The sequence below is a fragment of the Dendrobates tinctorius genome, unplaced genomic scaffold, assembly GCF_039654945.1.
Source record: "Dendrobates tinctorius isolate UK_male_01 unplaced genomic scaffold, ASM3965494v1 ptg000065l, whole genome shotgun sequence".
NCBI classification, from domain to species: Eukaryota; Metazoa; Chordata; class Amphibia; order Anura; family Dendrobatidae; genus Dendrobates; species Dendrobates tinctorius.
The window spans coordinates 18,496,358-18,516,427 of NW_027361733.1; the positions used below are offsets into that span (position 1 = coordinate 18,496,358).

Below are 20,070 nucleotides of genomic sequence, written 5' to 3' on the forward strand. Positions count from 1 at the left end.
CAATGACTAAGTGATATGCAGGACATATTAGATCTAACATTCTGGTGTGTAAGTTGAAACATATTTGGAGTAAGATGAGGGCATTAAACTTTGTCCAAGAAGGGCAAAAAACATCATTTTGCACACACATTATGAACATAGAGATTGTGGTTGTGTAGTACATACCGTATTGTGAGAAGTCGCTCCTCTGCAGATATAGCTTTGCGCATCCTTGTGTCCTGAAAGGTGATCCTAGAGCGCACTGTCTCCAAGAGTCGATCAAATGTGGAAATGCTCATGCGACAGTACTGGTAAAATTTCTCCGGATGCTCCCGCAGAGAAGAATAGAGGCGGTGAAAATGACCTCTTGTGAGTCGTTGCCTCAAAAGTGGATGGACCCACATGCGTCTCCTCCTCCGCGGATCCACTATCACTGGGTATGGTTGCCCAAAGCGCCGTGACAAAAGCCAGGTAAAGAGAACCTGCTCAGTTGTATTGAATCTCAGACCCTCTGCCATGCTGCACAAAGAACACCAACACACCTCGTGAAAGCAAGGTGAGAAATGGACAGAATGTAGGCATCCACCTGTTCCTGAGCCAATAAATAGAGTGCAGGCTAATGATTTAAATTGTTTGCAGGCCTCAAAACCGTTAAATGTCCATTTTGCAAGGCTGCGAGAAAATCTCGCCATACGGATTGCATACGGATGCCACACGGAGTACATACGGATGCAGACATGCACAAAATACGCGACCTCACCTTGCTTACGGATGACCTACGGAGCACTATTTAGGGGTCATCCATCCGTATTACGTATGTAAAATACGGAGCGTATTTTGCGCAGGTTAGTGTGACTCCAGCCTTACTCTCACAAGAAATTTTCATATTGGGAAGTGAGGAAAAGTAATGCCTGCTCCTATAGTGCTCTCAGAATTAAAGGGGACCCTCCTGCTAAAAAAGGATGAATGTCAAGTCATCCTAGCCCTACTTTTCTTTTTCCTAAATTTAATTTTATTATTTTTCTGTTGCACTAACATATTTAAAATAAACAAACACGTACTTGAATTTGCATGTTACGAAGATTACTAATGTGCTCAACCATTAGGTTTGCGTAACATCCACTTCACACGGCGCTGAAATGACATCGTGGGCCCAAGTAAAAGGAACGAGCTGCGCTTTATCAGCCTAATTAGTTATTATCAACATAAAAAATGAAAGCGGCTGTAATTAAGTACTGAACCGCAAACTAAACCACGCAGTAATGAGCAGAATGGCTGCACCGCGCTGCTGCACCAGGTGATACCACAATGTGATTTATACTTGTCGAGAAGCCACAGTATTCACAGATGGAGCCGAGCTGTAAAAACATTGCACATGTCGCTTTCATTAGAGCCTGAGACGGGCACCGTGCCCAGACAGAGAGCAATATAGACTACTGTTATTATCTGTTCAATGTCATCTTCGGTGCTTGGCAGCACGTATAGCTATTCCTTCACCGTCTGTGCCACAAAACTCCTCCGTCTTTACAGCTGAGTTAACATATGCTTTTACCTTACACTATACAAGAAAATTCAACTTGCGGCCTCATGAAGTAACACTACAAACAAGGGCACAAGATTAACTCCAAAACAATTTATGTTTTGTATCTTGTATCATATTCCAGTGCTGAACTCTCTATCCTGCTGGTGGAGTCCCTATGTGCATATATTACATCACTGATCCTGAGTTAGATCCTGTATTATACAGTCACTGTGTACATACATTACATTACTTATCTTGTACTGATCCTGAGTTACATCCTGTATTATACTCCAGAGCTGCACTCACTATTCTGCTGCTGCAGTCACTGTGTACATACATTACATTACTTATCCTGTACTGATCCTGAGTTACATCCTGTATTATACTCCAGAGCTGCACTCACTATTCTGCTGCTGCAGTCACTGTGTACATACATTACATTACTTATCCTGTACTGATCCTGAGTTACATCCTGTATTATACCCCAGAGCTGCACTCACTATTCTGCTGGTGGAGTCACTGTGTACATACATTACATTACTTATCCTGTACTGATCCTGAGTTACACCCAGTATTATACTCCAGAGCTGCACTCACTATTCTGCTGGTGCAGTCACTGTGTACATGCATTACATTACTTATCCTGTACTGATCCTGAGTTACATCCTGTATTATACTGCAGAGCTGCACTCACTATTCTGCTGGTGCAGTCACTGTGTACATGCATTACATTACTTATCCTGTACTGATCCTGCAAAGTCTTTGTCCTGAGTCCACAACATTCATTAAGTGGGTGAGGTCTTTTGTGGATAGGGCACATACAGTTAGTGTCCATAACCTTAGGAGCAACAGCATTTGTTTTAGTGAAGGCGGGTGCTGTAAGTGGAACATCAGTCTTTTTCATGGATACTGTGCGCCTTACATTTGGTGGTAATGGTATCATACCTTGTAGATGATGGCGATGAAACTGGTGGAGTAGATTCAGTGTAATCAAAGCTGGGATCATTCTTTCTCTGAGCTTTATCACTGACAAATCTGGAAAAATGTGAAAAAGGAGGAAAATACACATTATGCTATCTTTTTTATCATTAGCCGTAGTCTGCCCATTTATCCTGCATGCAGTATGGCAACTTGGACACTGCTGGATTCACACCATTAGCAGTATCAAGGTAACTCAGGCCTGATAGGCGTGGGTCTATTTTTGCCAATTCTAATTCCTTCAGCAAGTTGCTCAGGTCTTGAAGTTTTTGATTATGAAGAGGAGGATGCACTGGCGTAGCGTGGGGGGGGCGGGGGGGCGGTCCGCCCCAGGCGGCATGTGTGTGGGGGCGGCGCAGCAGCAGCAATTCCACCCTGCAGTGCAGTGCAGCGGCGGGCAGGGAGCGATGCGATCACGGCAGCTCCGCTGCCTGCAAGAGTGAATAGCAGGAGCGGAGCGGCAAGGGTCCGTCCTGCTTCCTGCCCGAGGCCGCGCTTCCTGTTTCACACAGAGGACTGCCGCTGAATGACGTCATCATTCAGCGGCCGCTGCTGTGTGAGGGAGGAAGCGCGGGCGATGCTGCGGACAGGTGAGAGGAGAGAGGTGGTGTCTTGTGTGTATGTATGTATGTATGTCTGTGTGTGTGTATGTCTGTGTGTATGATGGAGCAGGCAATGATGGGAGTGATGGTCTAGAAGGCAATGATGGGGTGATGGAGCAGACAATGATGGGGTGATGGAGCAGGCAATGATGGGGTGATGGAGCAGGCAATGATGGGGTGATGGAGCAGGCAGTGATGGAGCAGGCAATGATAGGGTGATGGAGCAGGCAATGATGGGGGTGATGGAGCAGGCAATGATGGGGTGATGGAGCAGGCAATGATGGGGTGATGGAGCAGGCAATGATGGGGTGATGGAGCAGGCAATGAGGGGAGTGATGGAGCAGACAATGATGGGGTGATGGAGCAGGCAATTATGGGGTGATGGAGCAGACAATGATGGGGTGATGGAGCAGGCAGTGATGGGGTGATGGAGCAGGCAATGAGGGGAGTGATGGGGGTGATGGAGCAGGCAGTGATGGGGTGATGGAGAAGGCAGTGATAGGGTGATGGAGCAGGCAATGATGGGGTGATGAAGCAGGCAATGAGGGGAGTGATGGGGGTGATGGAGCAGGCAATGATGGGGGTGATGGAGCAGGCAATGATGGGGTGATGGAGCAGGCAATGAGGGGAGTGATGGGGGTGATGGAGCAGGCAGTGATGGGGTGATGGAGAAGGCAGTGATAGGGTGATGGAGCAGGCAATGATGGGGGTGATGGAGCAGGCAATGATGGGGTGATGGAGCAGGCAATGAGGGGAGTGATGGGGGTGATGGAGCAGGCAATGATGGGGGTGATGGAGCAGACAATTATGGGAGTGATGGAGCAGGCAGTGATGGGGTGATGGAGCAGACAATGATGGGAGTGATGGGGTGATGGAGCAGGCAGTGATGGGGTGATGGAGAAGGCAGTGATGGGGTGATGGAGCAGGCAATGATGGGGGTGATGGAGCAGGCAATGATGGGGTGATGGAGCAGACAATGATGGGAGTGATGGGGTGATGGAGCAGGCAATGATGGGAGTGATGGGGAGAAGGCACAGTGATGGGGTGATGGAGAAGGCAGTGATGGGGAGAAGACAATGATGGGGTGATGGTCGAGAGGGCAATGATGGGGTGGTGGGTGAGAATGCAATGATGGTGGTGGTGGAAAGGGCAATAAATGGGGGTGGTGGAGGAGGAGGAAATGATGGAGGTGGTGGAATGGGCAATGATGGGAGTGGTGGGGGAGAAAGCAAAGATAGTGGTGGAGAAGAAAATGATGGAGGTGGGGGAGAGGACAATAATGGGATGCGAGGGGAGGAGGACAATGAGGGGTGTGGGGGATTGGGATGGGAGGAAGGGGGACTTATAATGGCCTTAGGAACAGGGGGAGGTGGAGGAAGACATTATCGTTTATTATGTCTAACACAGTCCCTTAGTATATAGTGTACTCACTAATTCTGTATAACACCATCCTTAGTTACATAGTTTCCTCTTTTATTATGTATAACACCGCCCCTTATTACCTACCATCCTCTCTAGTTATATATGGTGCCGTCCCTTATTATATAGCTTCATCTGCTGTTATGTATAGTGCTGTCTCTTACATAGTGTATTTTTGTTATTTTTGTTATTCACAGCGCCCTCTTTTATTACATGGTCCCCTCTCTTGTTAGATATAAAATGACTGCTGATCGAGGAGCCGGTGACCAGACGACCAGTCCATCAGCTCCTCCATTTTAGAAAGGAAGCTTTCCCATGCTCCATCAGCCATCATTGCATTATACAGCTAACAAGACAGGACGGTATGTAATAAAAAACAGGGCTCTATATAATCCAATATGTAAGGGACGGAACTGTACATAACAAGAGAAGGCACTGTGTATGGGACAGCAATATACATAATAAAGGAGGCTATGTAATATATACCTGTATGTGTGTGTGTGGCTATATAATATCAATAATCTATCTATCTATATATATATATATACACACACACGTAGCTTTGACGCCATAAAAGGAGGGGGGCCCGGACACATTTCTTGCACAGGGACCCCAAGCTGTCAGTGTCCGCCCCCTGTCCGCCAAAATAATTTGTACTTTCTGTTTTTTTTCTGTCACATTATTAAAAATTATTATTAAAAAAAGCCATTAGGTCTTCATCCAGCATCATCAAGCTAATACATACATATATATAGAGAACTGCAAGAAGTTGAAAGTCTAGAAATTTAGAAATAATAGCAGAGTTAGTAGCAGACTAAAAATTAGATCTTTGAGTGTAGTGTGGGCTCTTCGGATGCTTCCGAATTATCAACGACCAAAGGGGCGGCAAATTTTTCGACCGCCCCGGGCACCACAAACAGTTGCTACGCCACTGGGAGGATGAATGAACTCATGGAGATCAACATCCGACACTGCGGAGACACCATCACGTGTTTCTCAACGCAGTGATTCTAGAGCACTGCCCCCATCCCTTGAAGTTTTTGATTGTCCTTGCTAGTTATCTTTGGGAAGGTTTGCAGTCTCTTAAGTAAGGCACACTCTATGGCTTTTGTGCTGCCGTAGGTTTGCTCCAGTCTTTCCCATGCAGCTATAAGACCTGCATCTGACTGGTCCACGTGAACCTTATTGTCTTGATGCGCTCCGCTGATTCAGGGCATAACCAGTTAACAAGCAAATCCAGTTGTTCCTTGCCAGTGAGGTTAAGATCTTCAATTACTGCTTGAAAGGTCAACTTCCAGGCTCTATAATTTTTGTCACGATCATCAAATTTGGAGAGACTGATGTTTATTAACTCCCTGTGAATCATGTATCTGGTAAGTCAGACATGTTCGATCTCCTGGTCATAGTTGCAGGATTAACTTGTGGTATCCATGGGGAATATACTGTAAGTTCTCTGGCTTATATGACTGCAACGAATCAGGATGAAATGATGCGGCATGAGGGTAAGCTGTGGTTTAATCTCTATAGGATCTGCTGGGTGCAGCCTAAATTGTGCGTTAGTGCTGGAAGTTATCTTGTCAGTGGTAGGTGGTGGCATCTCTTGTCTTGTGGGGCGCCCGTGTGGGAGAACGGAGGTGACACTAGTATGGGTGTTAAATGTCTTAGCACGTGGTTAGTATTGCGATCAGCTGAGTCCTCCATTTCTCTGCGGGGTCTGAGGTGAAGTCAGGGCCCCCTTCCCAAGGATCCAGTGATGGGTTGGCGCTGGGGGCCCCATTGCCGGTGGACGCTGAGAGGGAGTGGCCTAGCCTGGAGCCGGCTGCCAGAGTTGGTGTGGCCAGGCTGTTTGTGGGAGAGGGTGTGTTGGTGGGGGCGCTGTGCCTCAGGGGACTGGTACCGCCGGGGGGCCCTGAGGGTCAGCTGTGGGGGGATGCGGATGGTCTCAGGGTGTGTGGCCTCCTCAGCATCCGCTGCCCATGTGGATGCAGCTTTGGATAGATGTGCTGTGTGGCTTCCCAAGAAAAGGAAAAAAATGATGATCTAGCTGTGGTCAGCAATGGAGCAGGGACTGCAGCCGCAGCAGACAGAAGCAAGGGTGCTTGCCTGGCAGGGTCCCCTGAGTCTGGGGGCTTACCTGCGGTGGGGGCTCCAGTGACAAGGCAGGATAAAGCTGGAGGCTGGACTGCTCCTGGCTTCCTGCCTGCCAGTGAGGGAGGAAGCTCTGTGCATGCTGTGCAGAGCCTCTAGCAGGTCACATGGTGCTGCTTAAAGCCTATGGCAGCATGATTATTAAAGGGACAGCAGCACTGTGTGCAGTGAAGATGTCATCAGAAGGTGGCGGTAGCAGTGTGGAAACAGTAAAAACTTGAACTACTCAAAAAGTGAGGCAAAATATTGACCCCAGTGTGCATGTGAAAGTGGGGTGACTGATGGAGTGAATGAGGAGGATGCAGGTATGGAGGTGTCTGTGGCAGTGTGTCTAAGGTGGCAAGTGTGAATAGGGTGTCTGATGGTAGTGGAAAGAGGGGGAGGGGGCTGCTCCATCTGCCCCCCCAGCCACCGGTCCTCTGAGTTATTTGGGGGTGGTGGCTGGAGCTTTGTGGTCTAGTCAGTGGGTTTCCTCGCCTCTGGACCTCAGGGATAGCGTGTTGTGGTGCTGTTTCCTAGAGGCCCTCAAAAAGGGAGAACGGACGATCAAAGTAGAGGGAAGAGAGGTGGACTTGACTTTTGGCTGGATAGACACGGCCTGGCTGCCTTCCAAGATAAAAAGGATGGGAAACCAGTTTGGTCCCTCCCGACAGCCGGGCAGGGGGTGGCCAGGCGGAATGTGGTCCATCTTCGGTGGAGGGACAGTGAAGCGTGCCCACGAAGGGTGAGGGTTGTGGAGCTCCTTCTGAAGATGGACTTCAGGGCGACGGACATTTTTGCCCTGATTCGTCCATTTGGCACTTCCTTCTTCGATGTCAGTTTTGTTCGGCCAGAGGGCTTAGAGCTTTTCTGGTTGGATTTCGACCTGTCAAATTGAGACCCCGGCTGGCGAGACTTTGCCATACAGGCAGTGTCTTGCCAAAATAGTGTAGAGAGGGTGACCGTTCTGACATGTAACGAGTCACTCTCTGGGGTCAACATCATTACGTGGCTTTCCTGTTATGGGGAAGTCACGGAGGTCCCTAAGAAAAATAGGGACAAGTTTGGCATTTGGTCAGGGGGCTGGACCTTCATGGTAAAGTTGCAGGTTTCAGGAGCTACGGTTACCCACATCCCCTCCTCAGCATTTCTGGAGAGGGACAGAATCCAGATCTTGTACCAAAGGCAACCAAAGGTCTGCCACAGGTGCGCCACTTCAGCACAGGCTGTAAGGTGCAAAAGTGTGCCTTGCGTAACGGGGTAAGCCATTTTGCCACGGTCACTTGTAATAAGAGAGAAAAAAGCTACTAACCAAAAAACTGCCACTCCACCATGCTTTACAAGAGATCCTCGCTGACACCATAGCTGCCACTCCTCCAAGCTTTGCCAGACCTCCTCGCTGACACCATAGCTGCCACTTCAGGATTCAGGATTCAGTTCCTGCCACTTCAGGATTCTGACTGAGCTGCCAGGAACTCTCTCTAGCTCCTTCCTTCACCAAGGATGGTAGGAAAAGACCAATATCACCAACAGTGAGTGAGAACACCTGACACACCTTTATAGTTAGGAGCCAGAGTCTCACACCTGTTAGAGATTCCTGTGCAATAATGCTCACCACCACCAGGGGCAAACTAGAACAAAAGACACCACTGTGTAATAACCCTAATGGCCACCAGGGGCAAAACAAACTACAAGTAACCAGCTCAAAGGAAACAAAAGTTTTACTTATTCAAAACCTGTCATATCCAACCTGGATCATGACAATATGGCTGGACAGAACAACCTTGCAGATGTGTTTATTGCTGCCCCATATAAGTGCTGGGAGTGGTCAAAGATGCTGTACTGTAGGGCAGACAAAGTCAGATACCTGCGCTCTGAATAAGACTGGTGGTCTTCGGTGGGGATTTTAATACTATAACCAGACTCCATGATAGGGGAGGCCCCGGAGACCAGCTGGCTTATGACAGCCTTAAATAGCATAGTAAGCGAAGCTCGCCTGGTGGATGTCCACATCCGGCACACCCCAGGTCACGGGGGTTTCACCTTTTATAGGGGAAGCAGTAGTTTTTTTAAAGGAGGAAGCCATCTCTTCTGCAGTGTCCGCTGTTGATGTGGAGTTCTCCGATCACTGTTTAATTTTCTTTACTTTGAATGTTACAGAGACTCCCCGGATGGGGAGAGGCCTATGGAAGCTGAATTTGTCCCATCTGGAAGAAGAGGAAGTAAGACAGTCCTTTGAGGAATTTCTTCAGAGCCAGGTACCTCTCTTGGGTCTTTGTAGCAGTAAGTCTGAGTGGTGGGAGATCTTCAAAAGAAGGGTCGCAAGGTTCTTCCATCAGCTCTCGAGCCTCATGGGCCTCAACAGGTACTGCCTGTATTAGAATCTGGGGAGGAAACTCAAGCAGCTCATCTCGACTGGAGGGGACTGAGAGGAAAGTCTTCAAACAGAGGCTGGACAGACATCTGACTGGGATGATTTAGCGAATCCTGCTTTGAGCAGGGGGTTGGACCAGATGGCCCAGGAGGTCCCTTCCAACTCTACGATTCTATGATTCTATGAAATCTCCAGGGTGAAGAGCTTGCTCAAGTGGTGCCAGTATGATAGGCACACATCCTTGGTTTTTGAGAGGGATTTCGGGAGGTACCGCTCGCTCAACCCTTACAGAAACTACAGGCTGTCAGTGAATTGTAAGATGGTGACAGGACTGATCGACAGTACGGGGTCCGTGAACAGATCCAAATCAGGGATCCTGGAGGTGGTCAGATCCTTTTACTTGCACCTTTTGGGGAGGAGGGATCCTGATCGGAATGAGATGTCGGCTTTACTGGCTGAAACCATCCCTGAGCCAGGGGATGACCCCTCTCTTCATGTTTTGACAGAAGCAATCAGGGAAAAGGAAGTGAGATGGGCAATTGATGGGCTCCGGCCCAAAAAGTCACCCAGTCTGGATGGCTTAACATCCGAGTTCTATAAGACTTTTAGGGACTCTTTGGTCCCCCACTTGACTGAGATGTTTAATGAGTGCCTCTCCATGGACATTTCCCCAGTTCAATGAGGAAGTCAGCCCTGCTTATCCTGTCAAAGGGTAAAGACTCATCCCAAATTGAGAATTGGCATCCCATAGCGCTTCTCAATATAGACCGAAAGGTTCTGGCAAAGGTGTTTTTTAATTGGTTGGTGAAGTTTGCGCCTGAGCTCCTTTTGGGGGTCCAGCACTGCTCTGTTCCAGGCCACAGTACATTTAGTGCTGGTGCTGTGCTCAGTGTCCGAGACGCAGTAGTGCAGGGCAGGACAGGTCACTGGAAGGGGTATTTGCTGTCCTTAGGCCAGGCGAAGGCCTCTGACCGGGTTAACCATGAGTACCTCTGGTCCGTCCTTCTGAGGTATGGACTGCCTGGGATGTTTGTTGATTGGTTGAGTTTTATACAATGGGGCAGAGACTTTTCCGCTCGTGAACGATTGGGTTGAACACCCTTTTGAGGTGAGGTCTAGTGTCCGTCAGGGCTGTCCTCTGAGCCCACTGTTATACGTGTTCACAATCGACACCCTTTTAAGGAGGGTGGAGTGCGGACCGCTGATGGGAGTCGGGATGGACCAGGCAGAGCTAGAGGCCACCTTGAGGGTAGTGACGTATGCTGACTATGTTTCCCTTTTTGCATCTTCGAGAGAGGAGGCAGATTGGGTAATGTCTGAGATTCAATGCTACTCGGTGGCATTCGGGTCCATGATCAACCGGGACAAGTGTGAGAGTCTCTGGCTGGGAGGGGGAGATCCAAGTTTTGATCTCCCGGACACCCTTCCAGGGCCTCAGGCCACAGCAAAAATATTAGGCATCAGATTCTGCAAGGGGGACTATCCCCAGCAAAACTGGGAGAGCAGACTTAAGATTGCCGCCCAGAAGGTGGATCAGTGAAAGGGTTGGTCTTTGACCCTAAGGGAATGGGTTAGTCTTGCCAAGGGCTATTTGCTTCCTTTGCTAATATATCTCGGCAGCGTCTGCATCTTGCCAGAGCCTCTTTGGACATGGGTCTACAGCCTGTTTTTCCAATTATTATGGGGAAATAGGCTGAACCTAATCAAGAGGGAGGTCACATACTGCATGAGGAGACTAGGAGGGTTGGGTATGGTCAACCCAGTGGTGTTTCTAGTAAACACCTTTCTTAAGGCAAACATCGCCAACCTCTGGTTAGAGAGGGCTCATCTATGGGTATTCTCCTGTAGGGGGTTGTGCCAGCCTTTCTTCCAGGAATGGGAGACAGGAGAGCAGGTGAAGGACCTTAGTACACTTCATGGGCATCTTCCAGCTTATATTACCCTGGTTCTGAAGGTGATCCATCGGTGGGGTCTGGGAGGGTGGGAGATCAGGACCATGTCGAGAAGGTTTCTTAACAATAGGGTCCTGTTGACCAACTTTCAGAAGACCCTGGCGCTCAGGGACTGCCCAAGCTGGGATCTGCAGGTGGGGCTTGGGTTATTGAACTCTAAGCGGATCCCCTTAAAGTTTTGGGACTTGGCGCTGTTTCCATGGGAAGCTGAATGTGAGGGACAACCTGAAGAGCAGGAGCTCTGATGACCGGGATTGTCCACGCGAGGAGTATGGCAGTATGCTTGAAAGCATGGAGCACTTCCTGCTTCGGTGTCACTTTAATGTAGAGGTCTACAGCAGGGTGGGTGCTTCCATTGGCTGGCCCATGCTGGCAGGCCTTTCCTATGCAGAGTGGGCCTATGGGGCATTCAGGTCCCTTGGTGGCCGGGATCGGGCACTGTTTTCTTAGTTAGCTTAGTAACTAGGTTCTACATGTGAAATGTACGGTTGTCTAGTGTCTACTCAGCGGAAAGTCCTCCCCAGGGAAGAGGTGGTTAGGAACATCCTGGGTGATCTGGTGAAGGTGTGCTTGCTGGAGTTTGAGAGGCTGGGTGCATGGGAGAGCCTCTCTGCTATGGAGAGGGTTCTCCTTTAATGTGCCCTAGGGGGAGTTAGGGTTTGTGTGCTTGTGATAGGGTGAGTGTCTTTCTTTCTTTTAATTTGCTTAGGGTCAGATAGAGGTATAGGGACAGGGAGGGACAGATAGGGACAGTTTTTTTCAGGGACAGGTAGTTAGTATTAGATTGGTAGTGAGGGTAAGTGAGGGACAGGTAGGGGCAGGTAGGGAGAGATTGGTAGGACTATAGGGACAGGATTTTCTCTTTTGTGTTGTAAGGAAGGGTCAGGGTAATGTGTGGTAGATTAGGGTGAGATCCTCTATGGAATCCAGTTCCTGGTGGTGGGCTGTAACCCTCACTTATAGATTTTTGTTTTGCAATTGAGTATAGGGCTTGCAAGCATTGAACATGGGCCTGTATTATTCATATATGTTATTATAAGGTTGTATATATATATATATCTATATATATATATGTTGTATGTGTACTATGATGCGTGTAGGGGGGATTTAGTTTCTTGGTGGGAGGGGGGATGAGTTTTGGAGAATGGACGTTCGGCGGGATGCCAAGAAGATGGGAAAAAAAGGCCATATACTTTTATGGACCTTGCTGTGTAGGAAAAGCCACAAACTCTCATGGGACCTGGTGTGATAGGTCACAACCTTTGGGGGAATGGTGGTGGTTTAGTTTAGGGGGAAAAAAAATAAAACAAAAAATAATAAAAAAATAAAAAAAAATATATATATAAAAATATATAATTAAGTTTTGGCCAGGTGGCCTATTTACTTTCTTTAGGCCAGTTGGCCGAATTTTTTTTTTCTAGGGGTGAATGCGTGGGTACATAGTAAGGGAAAAAAAGATGTAGGTTGAGGTCTCTTTCCTTGCTGGGGGGTATTAATGAAATGGAGGAACATTTTGTTTGCATAAATCTGCTGGACATTGGACTTTTGGGGTTTATGAATAATGGGTTTTTTTATTGAGTTTGCCTGTAAGTTTTGTATGTAAGTTTGCCTGTAAGTTTTGTTATGTACTTTTATAGTAAAAAAAAAGCTACTGGATGTAACTCAGGATCAGTACAGGATAAGTAATGCAATGTATGTACACAGTGACTGCACCAGCAGAATAGTAAGTGCTAGAGTTGAGCGAAACGGGTCGAAAAATTTCAAAAGTCACCGACTTTTGGCAAAGTTGGGTTTCATGAAACGAAACCCGACCCTAGGATGAGGTCGGCCACGAGGTCGGCGACTTACGCGCCAAAGTCGCGTTTCAAAAGTTTGTTTTGCGCTCTTTTTCAGCCAATCAGGATCCACGGACACTGTGGGCAACGTGATGACATAGGCACGGGTCACCAACATCTTTCAGAAGGGCATGCAAGTGATTGGCTTGCTTTGGTGGGCGTCACAGGGGGTATAAAAGGGCGTGCACGCCGACCGCCATCTTACTTCTGCCGATCTTAGCATAGGGAGAGGTTGCTGCTGATTCTGTAGGGAGAGTGTTAGGCAGGGAAGAAGAAAAAAAAACTGCTGCTGCTAGCGATTGTGCCTGTACAACACACCAGTCACTGTGTGTGCAGTGCAAGGGGAGGCTATATTGTGGTGTATCAGTGGTGTTGGTTGTTGGGCTGCCTTCTAAGGCTTCCTGACAGCTGCATTGCTGTTTACCCACTGCTCTGCAAACTGCTTTTTTAAAAGCAATCCCAATTTTTTTTTTGTCCTGCTGAGGTACTGAGCTGCAAACTGCTTTTTTAAAAGCAATCCCAATTTTTTTTTTTTGTCCTGCTGAGGTAATGAGCGTGCATGTTACACAGTACCGTGTAACGGCTGTTATCACAGCCACAGTGAAGCTATCTGTGTCACTCTGTGAGAATAAGTCGAGGACATGTTCCGTTCTTACAGACCTGCACTCTAGGGAGATTCCTACTCTGCCCAATTCTACATACACCTTGTAGTTTGTGATACACTAGCCAATTTCTGCCTGTGACATAGCGCTGTGATATTCAGTGGGCCTCACACAATCCAAAAGTGTCCAGTGTCCACAAGTGTCTGCAGAAATTCAAAATCTCCCTTATCCTCTAGTCACTCTGGTCACAGCTGTGCCATCGAGCCTGTGACATAGCGCTCAGATATTCAGTGGGCCTCACACAATCCAAAAGTGTCCAGTGTCTGCAGAAATTCAAAACCTCACTTATCCTCTAGTCACTTTGGTCACAGCTGTGCCATTGAGCCTGTGACATAGCGCTCAGATATTCAGTGGGCCTCACACAATCCAAAAGTGTCCAGTGTCCACAAGTGTCTGCAGAAATTCAAAATCTCACTTATCCTCTAGTCACTTTGGTCACAGCTGTGCCATCGAGCCTGTGACATAGCGCTCAGATATTCAGTGGGCCTCACACAATCCAAAAGTGTCCAGTGTCCACAAGTGTCTGCAGAAATTCAAAATCTCACTTATCCTCTAGTCACTTTGGTCACAGCTGTGCCATCGAGCCTGTGACATAGCGCTCAGATATTCAGTGGGCCTCACACAATCCAAAAGTGTCCAGTGTCCACAAGTGTCTGCAGAAATTCAAAATCTCACTTATCCTCTAGTCACTTTGGTCACAGCTGTGCCATCGAGCCTGTGACATAGCGCTCAGATATTCAGTGGGCCTCACACAATCCAAAAGTGTCCAGTGTCCACTAGTGTGAGCAGAAATTCAAAATCTCACTTATCCTCTAGTCACTTTGGTCACAGCTGTGCCATCGAGCCTGTGACATACTGCTCAGATATTCAGTGGGCCTCACACAATCCAAAAGTGTCCAGTGTCCACAAGTGTCTGCAGAAATTCAAAATCTCACTTATCCTCTAGTCACTTTGGTCACAGCTGTGCCATCGAGCCTGTGACATAGCGCTCAGATGTTCAGTGGGCCTCACACAATCCAAAAGTGTCCAGTGTCCACTAGTGTGAGCAGAAATTCAAAATCTCACTTATCCTCTAGTCACTTTGGTCACAGCTGTGCCATCGAGCCTGTGACATAGCGCTCAGATATTCAGTGGGCCTCACACAATCCAAAAGTGTCCAGTGTCCACAAGTGTCTGCAGAAATTCAAAATCTCACTTATCCTCTAGTCACTTTGGTCACAGCTGTGCCATCGAGCCTGTCACATAGCGCTCAGATATTCAGTGGGCCTCACACAATCCAAAAGTGTCCAGTGTCCACAAGTGTCTGCAGAAATTCAAAATCTCACTTATCCTCTAGTCACTTTGGTCACAGCTGTGCCATTGAGCCTGTGACATAGCGCTCAGATATTCAGTGGGCCTCACACAATCCAAAAGTGTCCAGTGTCCACAAGTGTCTGCAGAAATTCAAAATCTCACTTATCCTCTAGTCACTTTGGTCACAGCTGTGCCATCGAGCCTGTGACATAGCGCTCAGATATTCAGTGGGCCTCACACAATCCAAAAGTGTCCAGTGTCCACTAGTGTGAGCAGAAATTCAAAATCTCACTTATCCTCTAGTCACTTTGGTCACAGCTGTGCCATTGAGCCTGTGACATAGCGCTCAGATATTCAGTGGGCCTCACACAATCCAAAAGTGTCCAGTGTCCACTAGTGTGAGCAGAAATTCAAAATCTCCCCTGTCCTATAGACACCTTGTACCTTGTTTTACATTACTATATAGTTTGTTGGATTTTGTCTACATTTCTACCAAAAATGAGGAAGGCTGGTGGAAGAGGCCGTGGAATTGGGCGGGGGTTGGCAGCTGGTAATGAAGGTGTTGGTGGTGGATCTGATGGTAGTGGCAAGAGCAAAATAGGACCGAATGCAGGAGGTGTTGAGCCTGCATCATCGTCTGGCTCCATAAGGCTTCGAAGGCTTAGTTTTCTAGGAGTTGGCAAACCGCTTTTAAAGCCAGAGCATCAGGAAAAAGTTTTGTCTTACATTGCTGACTCAGCCTCCAGCTCTATCGCCTCCTCTTCTTCAGTTGTAAAAAGTAAAAGCACTGAGTCGTCATTGGAGGCTCATGTTCATGAACCACACCTTTCCTTGTGTCCTTCACCCCTACCAAGATTGAAGGATGACGCAGGCCATACTACTGATTACTCCATGGAGCTGTTTTCACATACCATGCCTGGATTATCAAGTGAAATGGTGAATTACCCAGGCCAAGATGAATCTGACATGGAGTGCACTGATGCACAGCCGCTGATGGATGATTCTGCTGGTACATTCACTCAGAGCACTACATTGTCCTCGCAGTGTACAGAGCCAGATTCTGACCCTGATGAGACTCAGGTGCCCCTTCCCGCACACTATACCACCATACACGGTGACACAGAGGAAGGTGCACATGACAATGAAGAGGAGGTGATGGATGACCCAGTTGTTGACCCAGATTGGCATCCATTGGGGGAAGAGGGTGCTGCTTCCAATAGCTCAGATGAGGAGCATCCACAGCAGACATTGACATTGCAACAGCTGTTATCTGGCAGGCCCGGAGCACTCCAAAGACAGGTTCCAAAAATCAAAAGAGTTGCTGGACAGCTTGTCCAGAGGGTCAAAAGATCACAGCGTGCTAGGCCGCAAAATGTCTGCCAAAGTAGGAAGAGTGCAGTGTGGCACTTTTTTGAACAAAATCCTCCTGATCAGGCCAATGTTATCTGTAAGAAGTGCGCAAAGACCTTTAGCCGAGGGAAAAATCTGAAAAATTTGAATACCAGTTGCATGCTTAGACATTTAACCAGCATGCACTTGCAAGCGTGGACACAACACCAAACCTCAAGTGCCACATGTGCAACTGATCACAACGAAGGTAGTCAGCAACGCTACATTGTTTCCCCCACTGTAAGCCCACCGGTTAGCACAGCAGCAAATGTTGAGGTGTCGTTGCAAGGCCACAGCAGTCAGGGAATCCCACTGTTATATCAACGAAAGACTGATTCTAGGCCATCAGAAAGAACACCAACTCCATCACCATCATCAACCCTCTCTCAGTCCGCCCTGTCCACCGCTACTTCCACCATATGCTGCTCTCAAGTCCAGCTCACCCTCCCAGACACTATGAGTAGGTCAAGAAAGTACTCAGTCTCTCATCCGCGTACACTGGGTTTGAACGCCCACATTGCCAACTAATCTCGTTTGAGATGATGCCCTTTCGGTTGGTGGAAAGCGCAGCTTTCCGCGAACTCATGGCCTATGCAGTACCACGCTATGACCTACCCAGTCGCCACTTCTTCTCTCGCAAAGCCATCCCAGCCCTCCACCATCATGTGAAAGACCGCATTGTCCATGCACTCAAGCAGTCAGTGAGCGGAAAGGTGCACCTCACAACTGATGCATGGTCCAGTCGGCATGGCCAGGGCCGTTACGTGTCCATCACTGCGCACTGGGTTAATGTGGTGGATGCAGGTTCCACAGGGGACAGCGGTGGTGGGACAGTGCTGCCTAGCCCACGGTATAGGAAACAGTTGGCTGTAGGCGTTCGACCCTCCTCCTCCTCCTCCAGAAGCGAAAGCTCGTCCACAGAGCGCAGTCGTACGAGAACTCCATCTGCAGCTGCCACTGTTGCACACGAGGTGTCCCCCTATCGAGCAGCTAGTGGAAAGCGTCAGCAGGCTGTGTTGCAGATGATGTGTTTGGGCGACAGACACACCGCCGAGGTGCTGGCCAAGTACTTGAAGCGACAAACTGAGTCATGGCTGGGCAGTGTACATCTTGAGGCAGGCAAGGTAGTTAGTGATAACGGCCGTAATTTTGTGGCAGCCATAGCCCTTTCAAAACTCAGCCACATACCTTGCTTGGCTCACACCTTGAACCTGGTGGTGCAGTGCTTCCTCAAAAATTATACGGAGTTAACAGCCCTGCTCCAGAAGGTGCGAAGACTGTGCGCGCACATCCGCCGGTCGACTGTACACTCCGTTCCTATGCAGAAGCTGCAGCGATTGCTCCACCTTCCCAACCACCGCCTCATTATCGACATTGCAACAAGGTGGAACTCCACCCTGCACATGGTGGAGCGGCTGTGCGAGCAGAGGCAGGCCATAATGCATTTGTGGGAGGATACACGGCCAGGCACTTTGAGAGCAGACATGGAGTTGACAGGTGTGCAGTGGTCAAAGCTGAAAGACCTCTGTAAAGTCCTTCAGTGTTTTGAGGAATGCACATGGCTGGTAAGCGCAGACGACGCCATCCTAAGCATGAGCATCCCACTTATGCGTCTGCTCATGCAAACTTTGACGCACCTTAAGGAGCAGGCTTCTGCAGCCAATGTTGATGAGGAGGAAGAGGAGGAGGGAATCCTTGATGACATTCAGCCATTGTCTGCTCAGGGACCTCTCCTGGACGAGGTGGAGGAAGAAGAGGAGGAGGAGGAGGAGGATGATGGGGATGATTACTTAGGGGAGGAGGATGCATCTCGTGGGGCAAGTGAAAATGTTGGCGTGGCAAGGTCTGGTACAGGGTTTGTGCGTGACTGGAGGGATGTGGATTTGCCAGAAAGTGCTCCTCCAACCAGCACTCGCAGTGCATCATTGACACCGGGAACATTGGCCCACATGTCAGATTATGCATTGCAGATCCTAAAAAGGGACCCCCGCATTGCCAAAATGATGAACGATGACGACTACTGGTTGGCCAGCATCCTGGATCCACGCTATAAAGGCAAATTACAAAACATCATGCCACAGGAGAACCTTGACCTAATATTGGCTAATAAACAAGCAACTCTGGTAAATCGGTTGCTTGAGGCATTCCCAGCACACAGCAGCGGTGATGGTTCTCACACGAGCCGTACGGGCCGGGGTCAGCTTGGCAGAGGTGTTCGTGGTGCACACAGCAGAAGTGGCGTTGGAGACAGGGGTTTCATGACAATGTTGTGGACTGATTTTTCAAGTACCGCTCACACAACTGGTAATACTGCATCGATGGAAAGTGACAGGAGACAGCAGTTGTCAACTATGGTTACAAACTACTTTTCCTCCCATATCGATGTTCTCCCACACAGGTCATTCCCCTTTGACTATTGGGCCGCTAAACTGGACACCTGGCCTGAATTGGCACAATATGCCTTACAGGAGCTCGCTTGCCCAGCTGCAAGTGTGCTATCGGAAAGAGTCTTCAGTGCAGCTGGATCAATCCTGACAGAAAAAAGGACCCGTCTGTCAACCCAAAATGTGGATGATCTAACCTTCATTAAAATGAACCACGCATGGGTTTCCAAGGATTTTGTCCCACCTTCCCCTGATGACACATAGGGTGACAGAAAAATGGCTTGCTTTGGTCCACCTCTTCCTGGGACTTGACCTATTTCACCTTTTGCATCAGCTGAATGTCCAACATCAACATATGCCACTTTCTAAAACTCCCTAACTGTGCTGCCTCCCCCCCATGGCCGGGGTCACCACCTAGCGCACGACACCGTGCGAGTGCCGTTGCCCTGGACAGGTGGGTAGGCCGACTCTTGGGCGCGGGCACTGGCACAGGGTCCCTCATAGTGCAATCAAGTGTAATCCATACTGGGCGTGAGAACGGCTGGCGAGCTGTTAAGCAAGCTACAGCACCTGTGGTTTGCATACGTAAGTTTTTCATTTTTTCAGGAATGACGGTTAGGCCTAATTCCGGAACTGCGGTTGACCTGCACTTACTGGGAAATCATTGTTCGCGGGTCATAATTGTAATCAGTGATCCCCATCACTAACGTTGTTCAGCGGGTTATCTGCACCTGTAAGCGACAAACGCTGGCCTTTTCAGTGTAGTGCACATGCAGCCACGGACATGTAAGGGCATGACACACCAGTTATTGGCCAATCTCATGTGCCAGAGCCTAACGTGTCCCTCTAGTAAGCCGGACTCGGACCGCGGGGCATGACGGAGTCTCGTTCGTTAACGGAATTAAGCTTGCAATGTGTGCATCTGTTCTGTAGCTGGCATGGTTGAGGTTTCCCAGGTGGAGTCAAATTTAACCGTAGGCTCCACTCCTGGTGGTGCCCTTCTGGACATTCCTTTAAGGTTCAGCTTTGCAACCATACTGCCCACGTAAAACAAACACTTTGCCTTCATGAACGCTGTTTGGAGGGTCATGACTCGTGGGAATAACGCCGCCCAATCAGTTAACCTGCTAGAGAGATCGTTCGTTGCTCCCAAGCATGACATCACACTCCCTAGGAAGAAGGTAATGCCACTGTGGCGACCGTACTCCTGGGGGCGACACAAGTGCACTGATGCCCAGCCACTGCTCAATGAATCTGCTGGTACATTGACCCAGACCACTACATTCCCCTCGCACGCTACATGGCCTGAATCTGACCCTGATGAAACTCAGGTTACCCTTCCCATATACAGTTCCATCTTACACGGTGACAAAGAGGAAGCTGCAGATGAAAGTGCAGGTTCGGCCCACCCTCCATCAGACACACCACCGTACTATCAGGGGCCCTGTGCCAGTGCCGTCGCCAACGAGTGGGCCCCCCTGCTTGCTCAGGATCACAGCACTTGCAAAGTTGAAATACTGTGCAGTGAGATGGAAGATGGGGACGACGAGGAGT

At 48.8% G+C, this 20,070-nt stretch overlaps 1 long non-coding RNA gene across 1 annotated transcript in view; it reads right to left on the reverse strand.

The window, feature by feature from the left end:
* Positions 1–20,070, reverse strand: part of LOC141094935 (uncharacterized) — a 422,796-nt gene that overhangs the window by 341,707 nt on the left and 61,019 nt on the right. Inside the window, exon 2 of the long non-coding RNA XR_012233208.1 lies at positions 2,447–2,536. This is a non-coding gene — a long non-coding RNA (uncharacterized lncRNA). The remainder of the gene's footprint in view (positions 1–2,446; positions 2,537–20,070) is intronic.